Raw genomic sequence first — 6,249 nt, forward strand, 5'->3', positions numbered from 1 at the left:
CATGCCGGGAAAAATGCATAGCAGTATTTCGTCTGTCTTTACGTTCTGAGTTTAAATACTGCCGAGGTCACTTTGCCTTCCATCCCTTCAGTGTAGATGAAATAAGAACCACTTCATTACAGGGGTGGATGAAATCGGCTAAGCCCCTCTGCAAAAATTGCGGGCCTTGTGCAAAACATTGAAAGCAATATTCATACAGCATATGTATAATACTGAGTACTTGGTTGTTATATTACATTTCTTCTCTTTGAGGCAGCAGCATCAGCTAACATGTACCTCATAGGAATTACTATCAAGCATCACATAGTTTTCTCCTATCATTAACATTTTGAGTTCAGTTAATCATGGATAATTCATAAATGCTTTTTTTTTTGAAGACGCCTTATTCTTAGATTAAAAACAAACAAACAAACAAGCAATATCAGCCTTTAGGCTGAAACACGTAAATGAGTAAAAGAGAAAATAAGAATCCTAGTTTTCCCTGTAGAAATCTGTGTAGCTATTTAAGACTTATTGCTGTTTGTCAGTGCACTGAACTGCCTTCTGTATTTCGCATTATTTACATATTCACAATCCTTGTCGAACTTTAGCGATTTATATGAGTTTATATAATAGCTTCTAGATAGTTTTTATGACCAAAATATTTTGATATCATTCTCCAGGTGTTTATCGAATTCCTTCAAATACATCTGTTATTCATTATAGTCTACTTGGGATAGTCTTCAGATTTTCCCACTTTCCGATAACAAATGTAATCTTAGCTTGCAGGTCATGTCATTCTGCTAGAAAGAAATAGCTTTTGTATTTGCTCTTTTTTCTTCTTATTTCTCTATATCAGCATTTTAAAGTTTAATATACCTGATCACGAATGTCGACCATGTTTGATAAAATATATCCGTGGGATGTTTCTAAATACATACATACATACATGCATACATGCATACATACATACATACACACACACACACACACACATACACACACACACACATATATATATATACATATGTGTGTGTGTGTGTATATATATATATATATATATATATATATATATACATTCATACATACATATATATATATATATATATATATATATATATATGTATTAATGTATATATATATATATATATATATATATATATATATATATATATATATATATATATATATATATATATATATATACATCACTTTCTTCAAAGAATAAAGTAATCTAGTATTATTGTTCTTCTTCTGCATGTAATATCAGCTTTTATTTTTTTTTCCAGTTGTTCCTATTACTTTCTTTACCATATTCTTTTTTTTATATTGTCTACTGCAAAAAAATAGTGAATATAAATATATTTTCTTTCCTTTCTTTTACTTCCGATTTCGAATTTTCCCCCATTTGTCCACTTACAAACCTATTAGTATTCAACTTAAGAGATATCAGATTATGGGACTTCATCTTCGCACAATTACTACGTAATGGTGAATGAGTGAAAGAGGTTTTAAGTGTTAGATGGGGAGCAAAAATGCGAAGGTGTGTCTGATGTATTCCTTTGCTTAGTCAACAACTGAAATAAATCACAACTGACGTTATCGTTTTATATCTTATTCTCTTGCTTTTCACTATTATTATTATTATTATTATTATTATTATTATTATTATTATTATTATTTTCATTATTATTATTATTATTATTATTTTCCATAGCTTCCAGTAATGACACATTTTATAGAAGATTTACTGAGTGATATTTCTGTCAGAAGTTTGTAATTATTCAACAACATAAAGAACATATACAGAAATTGATAAAGAAAATATGAATTAAATGGATACTGATGTATTGGAATATTGGAATATCCGAATATAAAACTATGATGTGACAGGCATCACTTTCGCCCACCGCCATCCCACTCAATCACCACCATCACTAACCATCACCGTCCCCGAAAAATCCATTCCGTGGATTAGATATTGCAACCACTATAAGAGCAGTTAATGTAGGTTCTTTGATTTTCAAGCTTTGAAGAGAAATCTGAAGTCTTATTTTAGGGCAACACTCGGCTAAAAATCTGTAAAAATGGTTAAAAAAAAAAACGCGAAATACATATTTTTTTTCTAAAGAGGAATTATTGAAGAACTCATATCGAAATCGTTGGTGCCGGTTACTATGAGACATTTTCTGTTGTATGTCTGTAATTTTCAATAACTAAATGAGGCTTTGCGAAATAATCTGTGTATTACAATAATTTACTATGCTGTTCGATATAGATCGGTGGAATTGTTCCTTCTTGAAAAAAAACAAATATCACAATATTCTACGTTACAGAAGTGAGGCAGATTAACAGTAATGGTAGAGAAGTGGACCAAATACCTTCCGATATTACGCTAACATAGTCTAGTTTCTGGGTTCAAATTCTATCGGTACTTGATTTCCGCATTTATCTATCGGAAAATTCATATCAAAGTAACCTACATTTTTGCTACACTCTATGTATATAACGGTGAAGGAGCATGGCTCAGTGGTTAGAGCGTCGAGCTTACGATCGTAAGGTTGTGAGTTCGAATCCCGGACCGGGCTGCGTGTTGTGTTCTTGAGCAAGACACTTTATTTCACGTTGCTCCAGTTCGCTCAGCTGTAGAAATGAGTTGCGACGTCGCAGGTGCCTTTATCGGCTGTATCAGCCTTTGCCTTATCCTTGGATAACACTGGTGGCGTGAAGAGGGGAGGCCGGTATGCATGGGCGACTGCTGGTCTTCCATAAACAACCTTGCCCGGACTTCTGTTTGGAAGGGTAACTTTCTAGGTGCAATTTCATGGTCAGTCATGACCGAAGGGGGTCTCAGCATGAATATAACGAATTAAGGACGAATTATGGTTACATAACGAAACATCGTGTGCCTAGAAGTCTTTAATATTTACACAGCTTTGTTCACAAAAATGTTTCAAAATGCATTCTCGGATCCTATATAGGAAGTTCAGTCTTGCACAAGATTTAGCGGACGAAAATGTTTCTTTAGTATGCGCATGTGAAATTAGTCTTCGTCTTATATGCACGTGCGTCTTTTATACTATCGAATAGAAGAGAAATAGACTACAAAGCAGCGAGTTTGTAGCGTGTGCAAGTAAGACATGAGGTCAGACGTGCGCTCAGACTAGACATGAGAGCGTGAAAAATTAATGCCTGTTTGAAGAAAATCATTTAGGGGAAAGATGTAGAACTTTTGATGAAATTTCTTGTAGACGTTCGAAGTTTAGTATCAGAGATAAATTGGCACCGATGGAATAGACTTCATAGACCAGTGCTCGCACGCACGCACGCACACACACACACACACACAACTATGTTTGCTTGAGCAGTATTTTCTATGTGTCAGTACAACCTATACAGATGTTATCCCAAAGAAAATACGCAAGTGTTTTCAATGACCACAAGAAATTTTTCGTCGCAGTAGTGACTTGAATATATTCTCTATTCCATATTTGTATATAACTGGGTTGCCAGATAAATTCGTTCCCTTGTGATACAATTTGAAACAAAAGAGGAAAATAAGTAGTGTTTATGATCTTCTGTGTCTGTAACTATTCTTTGTCTAAATGTTTTGTTTATCGTTTTTGAAACTTAAATCAATTTTACCTCTTTACAGACTTAAAGCGATACAGAGTCGAATAAATAAAATGGGTATTTCTAACACATACTTTTGATCAATTTTCCAAAGTTACCAATTCTGCTTGAGGTATTTGTGTTGCGTAAGGAAGGGGCTGCTCCTGACAGAACTCAACAGAAATAAATTTAAACGCTTCAAAGACGTAGACCTCACGGACTCTCCCACTGTTCTGTTCAGTTCCGCGAGGATCAACTGAATGAGATCATCCGCAAAGATCCCTGCCAGTTCCTTGGAAAATTAACCCAGGAGATGGGAGGCTCTTACGACAGAGTCTCACATCATATTTATTTCATGGGTGTGATCCGAAATCTCGAGGAATGAACTGCACACGCTCTAAACGATAGAGAAAAACTCCAGTGTTCTGCTAATGCCACCAGTTTGTTCACTTCACACAAGGTTGTTCGCGGGCACAAAATATTTCGTTACCGACTACGAGAAATGTTGCCTTTACCTCATTATGGAACAGAGGAAAGAATGGCTCGGTTCCGACATGTTTGGTGGGATTGGCAAGAGCTAATATACTATGAAATGCTTGAAAACAACTATTTGTCGAATGCAGACCTTTACGTTCAATGTTGAAACATCCCATCGAGACAATCTAGTTGAAGCGATTCAAACGGCGTCACAGCTTGTGTGTTCGACACGGTGATGCTCGATTACACATCGCAAATTAGACCCCAAAATTATTCACCAGCTTGAATGGGAGGTTCTACTGCAGGCCACTGTATTCTTCTGATATAGCCTCTACTTATCATCTCCAACAAGTTGCAAGGCACTTCTGTCAACAACAACGTTCAGTTGAAAACTTGGTTCGATGAATGCTTCGAGACAAGAATTGACGATTTCCACCTGAAGGTAAAAAATAAGGTAGAATATATTATTGACTTGTTTTTTTAAAGTTCTTGATGAAAACTAAGGTTTATACAAGTAAAGTGAAAAAGTAATGTTCATTCACGAGTCATATTGACTCATAAAGGCCGGACTCCCTGTTTCCATGGCGTATATATTTCCTGACTGGACGGGACACCTCTCCGTCGCAGTGTTACTCATTTTTTCGAGTTCAGTGGGCTGGAACACTGTTAAATGAAGTGTCTTGTTCAAGAACACAACCCTTCAACTAGTCCAGGAATCGAAACCACAATCTTTAGATCATGAGTCCAACACCCTGATGAATAAGACGCGCGCCTACACAGGATTAAAGTCAACGGTAAAAAAGAACGAATGAATTTATCTCACAGTCTATTAGGCCATAGCAATGATAATTCAGTATTTGAATTGGTTGATATACATATGTACGGTTTACTTTTCAATAACATGGCGAATGTAAGTGAGACAGCTCTGTGTGTCACTTGCACACATGTACTTATTCTGCTATGTAAATATATTAATTAAAAATATATTTGATGCGCAATATAATTTTATTTTCAAATTCTTCTAATTAATTTCATGTTAATCCTCTTTGGATACATCTCATTCATTAGTATTGTCATTTTAATTTCCATCGAAAATTAGTAATATCTCATGCTTCTGTATTTTCTTTTCCTTTTTCTTTCGTATATATGGTTCGTTCTAATTAAACAATGACATTTACCGAGAAACAATCTTTCGTACGAAATCATGAATTTTATGAGTGTCGACAATATGCATACACTCGTTGCGCAAACATAGTGGACAGGCCCAAAGCCATTCCCAAACACAGACACACACACACACACACACACACACACACACACACACACACACACACACACACATACACAACCACACACACACAACTACAGCGAAATATACAAACACTCATCACTCTTTCTTTCTCTCTCTCTCTCTCTCTGTCCCACTTTCTTCCTGTCCGTCTCTCTCATTCTATGTTATGGGGACGTAAAGACCCCAAAACCGGCCGTCAAGTGGATGGGATGGGGGACATACAGAGACCCCCAAAGACAAGAATTAATAAAATAGAAACGACATCTTCAAATTCTTTGTGAATGACTCGAAACCAAATGATTTACTGTCCAGTACTGGTCTGCAGCTCGTAAGGTAGGTACCTTTGGAATATAAGAAGTATTTTTGTTCAAACAAATGTATCAAAATGTTATCTCAGGCCCAATATAGGAATTTTAGCCTTTCACAAGTTTTAACGCTCTAATAAGATATTATCCTTCAGTATGCGCATCTCAAATTGGTTTGTGTCTGATATGCCCGTGCGTCTGTTATATTATTAAATTCGTGAAGTTGAGTCGATGGCAGCACCTTCACATTGTGTATAAATGGTGTATAGGAGGGATGGAAGGGCGCAGAAACCAGACATTGCAACGAGACAAACAACACAATAACACATTTTGGAGAAAGTTGTGCAACTTTTGATGGATGCTCGAGGTTTATTCTTAGAGATAAATTGGAACCAATAGAAGAGACCAGTGCGCACGCACACACATACACACATATATATATATATCACCACGTAGTACATAATGAAAGGAAATAAAATCAAGGAAATGAAAGCAAATAAAGAGAGACAAAGATATATAGGCATATAGACAATATATATAGGCATATATAGGCATATATAGGCATATATAGGCATATAGACAATG

General features: G+C 35.7%; 1 long non-coding RNA gene across 1 annotated transcript; it reads right to left on the reverse strand.

Annotated features, from left to right (window-relative positions):
* Positions 1-3,406: 3,406 nt before the first annotated feature.
* LOC149131764 (uncharacterized) lies at positions 3,407-5,013 on the reverse strand. Its single transcript, XR_016245143.1, has 2 exons — positions 4,624-5,013; positions 3,407-4,504 (listed from the first exon to the last, which is right to left on the reverse strand). It is a non-coding gene; the product is annotated as an uncharacterized LOC149131764 (long non-coding RNA).
* Between the last annotated feature and the right edge of the window lie 1,236 nt (positions 5,014-6,249).

This window comes from Octopus bimaculoides, chromosome 19 (assembly GCF_046866305.1).
Source record: "Octopus bimaculoides isolate indiv1 chromosome 19, ASM4686630v1, whole genome shotgun sequence".
In the NCBI taxonomy this organism is placed as follows: Eukaryota; Metazoa; Mollusca; class Cephalopoda; order Octopoda; family Octopodidae; genus Octopus; species Octopus bimaculoides.